We start from the raw sequence: 9,609 nt of genomic DNA on the forward strand, positions 1-9,609 counted from the left end.
GGTGAAAGCTCGTGGAAGCGGAGATGGATAGAAGCAGAGAAGCGAGAAGAGCAACCATGGCGGCTGCGAACGGTTTATCCAGACGTAGACACAGAGGTAGCAGTCTCAGAGACTCCCCAGGTGTGTAAATCTCCATCAAATCTGAGGAAGCAACCATCTTCGGCGTTGCTGCAGTGCCCCGTGGGTGGGGGGAGAGGGAAGATGGAGATGGAGGGAGAGATTTGGGGATTCCAACACACGCATAGGAATTACACAACCGCCGACAGTGAGGTATACAAGGATCGATTCGCTAGAGAAAGGTCCTATCTGGGTTCGATAATCCACCGGCTCCTTGCGAATCGGACCCAAAGCAACATCAGCAACAGACATTGTTCGAAAAACTTGAGGTTGAGGAAACTCACAGACCTGTTTCTTATTGCCTTAAATTTTTCAATTTTACAGAAGGGTTTTCAAACCACAACAAACCCATAAATATTTACAAACCCAACAGGGGTCTTCAATCAAATTCGATCAAAGAACCCCCTCTTCTAAAATAAATCCAAAATCTCTAAGAAAATATCGACGACTTTTGGGAAGGCCAAAATCTCTAAGAAAATATTATTGAGGAAGGGAAAATAGGAGGGAGAAAAAGTGGATTCTGATTGGCCGGAAAGAATCGAAGAAAAACAAAATCAAAATACAAAAGCGAATGATGAGTACATGAAGATTGAAATCCTTCGTGATTCTCAAGATTACAGTCAATAAGCACGAAATCCGCTTCGCTGTATTGGGTTAATACCAGCTTTCGAGCATCCCCTTAACAAATTCAACGTCGCCAGAAATGGTTGCTTCCTGCCATCAACGTCGCCGGAGATGGTTTTTTCTTTTTTTTAATAGATTTAATTTTTCCAATTGTGAAATACACGTGAAGGGGAGAGGAGCAGGTGAAAAAGAAAAAGAAAAAGAACAGATCAATGGTTTCTAACTTTCTAACAACCAGATCTGGCCACTCTCTATCTTCTCCGATCATAGGAAGAGCTTTAATTTTTTTTTTTTTTTTTAATTTAATTTTTAAATTAAATTAATAAAAAATTAATATTTTAATGAGGTAAAACGGTATATTTTAATTGGGACTAATGGCTATTAAAAAAAAAAATTGACAGTATGAATTTTATTGGCATTTCGATTGACCCAGAAAATAAATTTTCATAAAAAGAAAAATTTTAAAAATTTTAAATTTTAGAGAGTTGACTTAGAGACTTATTATATAATTACCAAAAAATAACAATAATAATAAGAAATTGCAAAGATTTTTATTTTTATTTTTTTATTTTATAAGAAAATAAACACCTAAATCATTACAATTTTTTTTTTTTTTTTTTAATAAAAAAAGCAAGATAATTTTGAGAGTTTGACAAAATTTAACAAAAGGTATCTCCAGGCTTGGGGAGGAGGGATGGTCGATGGCTGCCTCCCTCCTCCCCTCGTCCTCTTCGCAACGGGTACTAAAAGTTTACTTGACGCTTCTTAAATTTATCATCACTCTCTCTCTCATTCAAGTCACCTTCCTCCCCCCCCCACTCCAGTCCCTTTTTGTTAGGTGTGGCCATTCTCCCTTTCTCCATCTTGCCACCTTCCTCCCTTGCCATCATCCTTTGTTGCGTTTTTTTGCTAGATCAAACTTGGCTTTGGACAGGTTTGTGCTCTATCTACTACCCTCTGCGCCCCACCTCGACGCATGCCCCACCACCTTACAAACCAGTTTCGCTCGTGCCCATCCCACCTTTTGCACTGGATCCGTATCTCTAGCTGTGATTTTGTTTTCTGGCTTTCCTTTTCTGCCTATTTCTTTGACGTTTATCTTGGTGTGTTGTTAATTGTTTCTTTTGCTTGTTTGGCATACTTTGTGGGTGCTGCTTTTGGGGGATTCGCTCAAACTTTTCCCCCAGTTTGTTTTGTGTGTGCCGCCAATCTTCTCTGCACCCGCTCTGTCGCCCACCGTCAGATACCCGGTCATTCTTGTGTTCCCATCACGATGAACTTCCAATGCCATCTTCAGTGTCGGTTTCCGGCCAACACGCAATCGGCTTCCTCTCGGCTACCGTGATCCACATAGTATTTTTTTTCCCCTATTTTTGCTTGTATTTCCATTTTATCCCTTTATTTCTCTGTTTGTCTTTTCTTTCCTGTTTTTTTACTTGTAATAAGGCTCTGTCATCTCTTTGGTCTGCCAGTTGTTGCTTTGGTCCAGACCCTTGGGTTGTAGATATGAACGATATTCTGGCTATCGGGTCGAGAAGGAAGAATTTCAGCTTGGGGGTTCTTTGCTCTCAAGGCCAAAGAATAAGTGCTACCTATGCATTGGAAGGTGTCTGTTTGGTGTAGATCTATTTTTAAACCTGATGAATAGTCATGGGTTAGCGGATGATTTGTAAAATTGTAATGGTTGATTGGTATGTTGTTGACATATGTAACTTTACCTTCGGCTATGATTTGCTTTCAGAGTGTTTTGCGCTCTTTGTAAGAGCTTACTTGCGACCTTTTATCAATGAATAAGTATGTAATTTTTTCCATTTAAAAAAAAAAAGACAAGATTTAATGAAAAATTCTAACGGAACGAAGTAATCGAAAGAAATTGAAAGTTCGATATAATTAGGAATTTTTAAACTTCAAGAGTACTTTCAAAACGCGTAGAAATTTAGGAAGGATTTTGTGAAATTTCTCCTAAATTTTACTATTTTTTTCTCTCTATAAATTCACATAATAAATGGACAATCCACATTTTAATGATTATCAAAATAAATATTATGTAAATTGCCATGTCAATTTATAAAAAACTTATAATAAAAGTTGTAATACTCACTTTTAAGAATATATTTTGCTTGAGTAAGGCTCTAGCATTTCTTTCTCACATTTTTTAATTTTTTTTAATTTTTCGGGAGCAAATTTATTTATCACTTGTAAATAGAAGAACCAACGGCTAGGGTAAAAAAAAAAATTAAAAAAATTAAAAAAACTATGAAGAGTAGTAGATTACTATAGTGTGGCGTGGAAGTCTAGGATAAGAAGGTTTAGGATAAAAGTTATTTTTCCTTACTTGGCAGATTTGTATTGGTGGGACCTGTAATACAAAAAGTACATGATCCAGCTTACGTGGATGTGATTCCGAAAGAGGCACAATTTATTGTGATATTACGGAACTGCCACACACCTATTTCTCTCTTCAAATCAGCTCTTAAATGACATTAAAGAAATGCCACCGATTTTTGCAGATTTGGTTCTTCCGAGGCTGCAATTGCAGGTGCTGTCTGACATAAAACAATCTGAATTTAGATTTCAAAGAAAGATTTTCTAATGAGTTGTCATTTGTTAAATAAATAAAACAATTAACAATTGTTTCAACTGTTGTCTTTGTTCGTAAGTTATTGGAAGAAGCTCATTGGCCTTGTTACCATCACACCAATTGATAATCTTAAGTAACAGTGCTTTCATGCAACATTAACATAAAAAACACACAAAATATCTTCTTAGCCCTTTAAAAAATTGCATGATATATATAGCCTTTGTTTGGAACGGATAGATTAGATTAAATCCTGTACGGAAGGCTCGAGTCTCGATTAGAACTTGTTTGGTTGTGCGTTTGAGAGGTGTAAAAATACATTTAATACTGAAAAAATTCGTTTGAAAAAAAAAATATACCCCGTTTAGTAAAAAAGTTAAAAGCGCTTTTAAGGGTTCAAAAAACCTAAAAATGATCAAAATGTATTTTTGACTTAAAAACTCTATTTCTCAAATATAGTTACAAACATACTCTTAGGAACAAGACCAAACATCACGGTTTGAAAAAGCGCTGAAGCTCAAAAGAAACTCTAGAGAGACCAAATATAAGGTCTCTCCTCTCTCCCCGTCAAGTATGCTCTCACACACTCTCTTTTCTCTCTTTTTCTCTTCATGATCATAATACTGATTTGGACGTTGGAATACCTGTGATGAAAGGATCAAAGACCTGCCGACAACCTTTTCTCGATTTTGCGAGTGAGAAGTAGCTCAGTTCGGACATGACTGAAAAATGATTTCACCGTAACCATTAGACTATGTTATCTTACTGCTTGTAACCAAAGATTGGTTACAATTTACCCTGCTACCACCTTTGTTAACGCTTCACTTAAAATATACTTAACTTTTTGCATTGAAACAAGAAATAACGTACCGAACACATTCCTTTTTTCCTTTTCTTATGAGAAGTTAATGGTAAAATGTTATTGGGTTACTCAATTGGTCCTACTTGACCCCAAATATATATATATATATAAAGTAAAAGGATTTTATCTCTACCCTCTTATACCTATACATCTAGTCAATAAAATAATGAAATAAAAAGGAAACTAGAGTCTCACTAGATCTGACCGGTAAATTACTTGCGATGCGTATTTGAGTAGGTATAAACAAAGGTCTCACAAAAACAAAAAAGAAAATGTCCAATGCCATTGATAAGTATATATATTAATCTTCATACTAATGTACCTTTTTTTTCAACTATAAGCAAGGTTTTAAATTTGGAAAATATCCACATTATGAGAGGGACCATAAAAATGATATAATGTCGAAATTGAGGATAATAATTAATACATATATATATTTTCAATGACGAGATTTGATTATTTTAATTTTTTTTTTTTTTTAACATATTTTCCAATATGTTTTCTGTTAAGACCGATATATTGGCTGTTATATTCCATAATTTTCATTTTTTATAATCTACACACACAACCGTAATACACAAATACATTATATATATATTGGATCAGTTGTCATTCTTGGCAGCCTTAGATTCTAGGTTCTGCAAGGAAGACAAAAAGGGTATGCTATGGAGGGCCGCGACGTGGGAGGATGGCGGTCAATCTACCTCCGATGCCTAAGTTAGATGACAAAAAGAGTATAATAGTAATAACACAATGTAACGCCCAGTGAAAATTAATTAACTGGTAATTGACTCCATGGTTCGCTCCTTAGCCTTATTCCTCATGGAACAAGACTCAAGGTTTATAATCTCTTCGAAGAGAGACTACAGCAGAAGACTTTTAACTATAGGATAGAGATAGCAATAGCTAAAATTATAACCACAATAAACAGAGTAAATAAAAAGCATCATAACATAGATAGATCTCCAAATGTATCGGTCAAAAGCCGGTAACCAAAATAATAATATAGACCACTAGTCACTGTTATGAAATAGCATCAATGCCTAAGCTTAATCAATGATAACATAATCACAATCTCGATCATCTCCTGATGGGTAGTTCCTCCATCATCCCACATGAATTTGAGCCACATCGGGTCCAGATCCTCAAAATGACTCGAATCAAGTCCTTCGCCATCACTAATTGGTTCTTCTTACAAGAGTTATGACAACATAGGTTTCATAATGGAGGGAAAAATAATGCAATGATAAGTCTAAAGACTCAGTGAGTAAAAATGCACATGGTACTTATGTCATTTAATGATGAACTCAGTTTGATAAATTATGCAGTATTATGGCATGCCAGTTATTCATGAATGCAATATAGATATAGTACATGTTATAATCATGTGAATCAATGATAGTTCAACTATATAGTATACCCAAGATATTACCCATTCTCAATAAGGATTGGCGCTGTTCCGAGGGACCTGTAATACAATGCTGGTGTCCCGACCATTATACGCTACCATCCATAACATTAGCAGCTCAATTGAGTCTGACCTTGAGTGGCCCACACTACTAATAATGTACGTCCTATAGTGACCCGCCAATTAAGGTTGCACTGGTCATGAAATAACCATTGGATCCAAGGCCCATATATCACATCCACACACACATTTGACCATGGAGTTAACATGTATAGTAAGCTCATGGCTGTTATCCTAAACGTACTGGTGTACCATGTTATACAATGCAATTAGTCTTATATAAGTTTTTTACATGCATGCTCTTACAATCTCACCATGTTCATTATCTTGTTTAAGCAAAACATTTTAACAAAATGTAGAGTTCATAGCATAGCAAAAATGTGTGTTCAAGAGAGTTGCAAAAATGTATGTTGGATACACAAAGTAATCGTGCAATGTGGGAAAAATAACGTCTAGCATTATGTGAGTTTGTACTCACCCGGGTCATAAAGTTCCTCCGGTAGCCCAAACTCTCCAAATCCGTGAAAGCCTAGTATTAGTTCTAAGTTCGAGCTAAAACAATCCCTAATCCTAAAACTTTGAAAATAGGGGTTGTTGTCTGAATTTTTGGACAAAATGGGCGAACGTTCAGCAAAACAAGCTTGGGTGAACGTTTGGGCTCGAGGCTGAACATTCGGCCATAATGTTTCAAGCAGAACTCCCATTTGGTCCAACGAGCTTCGAAGCAGTTCTAAACTGGTTATAGGTTACAAAAAGGATCTCTAACATACCGTAGCCCAAAACAACCTTACCATTGTAACGACCCCGATGGGCAAGTCAATTAGCTAGTAATTGATCCCATGGTTTGTCTCCTAGCTCTATCCCTCAGGAAACAAGACTCAGGGATTTCAACCTCTCATAGACGAGAGACCTTAGAGGAATACTTTCTAAACTATAGGAATAGAGAGCATTACAAACACAACCACACATTCATACACTAGAGTAAACAAAATACCTCATAATATAAAGATAATCATCAAATGTACTGATCATTAGACCATCATCAAATAAAGTTACAACCCATAATATAATTGTCTTAACAAAAGATCAACAGATCAAATCCTAAGTTTAAGCAAAGTTAAGGAGATAACAATCTCGATCATGTTTGCTCGGGTGGTTTCTCCATCAGTCCACATAGAGTGTAACCAGACTGGGTCCAAATCCTCAAAAATTACTTGGATAAAATTCTGCGCAATCACCCACGTCTGCTCCGAAGGCATCTTCCTCTAAACTAGCTAAACTGCACGATTACCGTAATGGAGGGGAAAAACATAAAAGAAAGGGGTAAGTCTAAAGACTTAGTAAATGTCAACGTAGATAATGCCCATGTCAGTTTTTGTAATGAACTCTGGTTTTTATAAAATATGCAATAGTTCCATCATGACAGTTTATCATAAATGTGATATAGATATATGATATACGCATATGCTATAAAGTAACGGTCATAGTTCAATAGTATGGTCTACCCGAGATATTACCCATTCTCAGTAAGGTTGGTGCTGTCCCGAGGGACTTGTAATACAATGCTAGTGCCCTAGCCATTGTACGCTACCGTACATAACACGGGCGGCACGACCGAGTCCGACCTCGGGTGGCCCACACCGCTAATGATGTCCGTCCTGTAGTGACCGCCCGTTAAGGCTGTGCCGGTCACGAAACAACCATTGGATCCAAGGCCCATATAACACACCCATTTGACCATAAAGTTAACATGTATAGTAAGCTCATGGCCATTATACCGCATGTATCGGTATACCATGTCATACGATGCAATTTATCTTGTCTGTATTTTAAATACATGCTTTTTACAAGTCTCACTTTATTAACATATTCAGCACAACGTTTTTCTCAAAAATGCTAGAGTTCATGTGCAACAAGTGTAAATCACAAAAGTTACAAATATGTATGTTTTGGTACACAAAATAGACATGCAGTTATGGAAAAATCACAACGAGCACTATGTGAGTTAAAACTCAAATGGGTTGATTAAATCCTTCGAGTATTCCTTCAACAAGTTCGGGTTCTCCAAATCTGTGGAAAACCTTCTATTAGTCCTAGGTCTAACTAAAATAACCTTAGAGCATGAAAACAGGAGCTATCGGATGATCGACCAAAATAGAGTTCCCTGCAACGCTCTGACCGTAAGTCTGGGCCCGATGCCGTACATCCGCCCATAACGTTTCAGGTAGAACCTTATTTTATCCATTCGTCCTCTTATCCTCCCAAATTGATTTCTAAGGCTACCAAAAGGCTTTCTAAGACTACCTATCTCAAAACAATGTCTCCATGCAACATAAGACATAATGGATTGCTAAACCCAACTTTAAACAACATCAAAGCTATAATATGTCTAAATCTCAAAGCAACATCTAAGCTACTCTAGAAAGCATTAAAAGAGCATAACGACTTAGAAAGAAAAGGTTAGGTGCAGAGGGTTACCTTTAAGAAGCAACCTTCAAGAAAACATCTCTCATTCTCCACAAAACACAAAATCTCACAAGAACACACTCACAAAAGGGTTTCTGGGAGCCTAGGGGCGAGTTTGAACGAGGAAAGGGTGAAGGTAGGGTTAGTATTTATAGAGGAAAAAAATTGGAGGCGTTCACCAACTCTTTTGAAAAGTAGCAGACGTCTGGTACTATTAGGGCATACGTCCGATACTGTTTATACAACAGTCCAAAGGCTGTAGTGTACGTCCAGGTATTATCCAGAGGTTTTTCAAAAAGTAGCGTACGTCTGGTGGTACCCTATCATGCGTCCTTGTACTATTGGCAGAGTACGGAGTACTTTTGGCAACGTACGTATGGTGGTCCCCATGCGTACGTCCTCTACTAAAAATAGGAGCGTACGTCCGGCAACCCTACCATACGTCCAGTCAGAAAGTCTAAAATACCCAAAGTGCCTTTCCAACTGTTCCTAGTGATCCAAAACCCAAATTAAACCTCTAACTAAGCTACATAAGCTCAGTTAATTATTTGAGTCACTACAACCATGCAACAAAAAATACGCTAAACGATAATGAAACGCTATATCATGCTAAAATCGAGGTAAAAACCTAAAGAACATTATAACCTCAAAAACTTCAACCAAACCATGGAATAAAAATCTAAGCACAGTAACAATTAAATAAAACACGAAGTTGGTCGAAAAGATTACCTCTCTTTGAGCAAAACCTCCAAGAAAAGCTCTCCTCCTCTCTCAAACCTTACCAAACACTCAAGCAGGTTTTCTCTAGGGCTCAGAAGGTAGAATAGGGTTATGAGAGGCAGGGGAGAGGGATTATATAGGTGGAGAAAAGCTGGGGGCGCCTGCTTTGACAATCTGCAGTGCAACGAATCCTCGGTGGTCCTTGGCCGAATGTTCAGTGTATTGTGTGTACACTGATTTAGAGTTGCAGGCGTACGTTCGGTTATTACCCACTAGGTCAAACCTAGGTCAACGAACATTCGGCGTGGTCTCCCTCCGAATGTTTGGTGTACTGTTTACCCAATGGTTTCTTGGTTTTACTCCCGAACGTTTGGCGGTCCTTCAAGCGAACGTTCATGCAGCACTGAAAACTCCCAAAGTATTACTCCAAATGGGTCCTAATGACCCGAGAGCCCTGGTTAACCCTTTGACTAAGCGAATCATAGCTAGGGGTGGTTATCGGTCATAATGGTCCGGTTTTTCCTATTTTTGGTTACCGACCAAAATTTATCGGTTAATTGGTTTCCTAACCGATTACCGACCGATAAGATTTTATTCCGAAATTTTTGGTTAAATTGGTAATCGATTAAAACGGTTTAGTTAAACCGATTTTCGTGGGCTTTTTATTGAGTAATTCCTATTTGCTAATTGGGCCAAAAATTAGTTGGTTTGGGTGTCCAAATATTTTTTTGGGCTAAAATAACTTATTGACGCTTTTTTATATTGATCCATACA

The sequence above is a fragment of the Corylus avellana genome, chromosome ca7 (assembly GCF_901000735.1).
Source record: "Corylus avellana chromosome ca7, CavTom2PMs-1.0".
NCBI classification, from domain to species: Eukaryota; Viridiplantae; Streptophyta; class Magnoliopsida; order Fagales; family Betulaceae; genus Corylus; species Corylus avellana.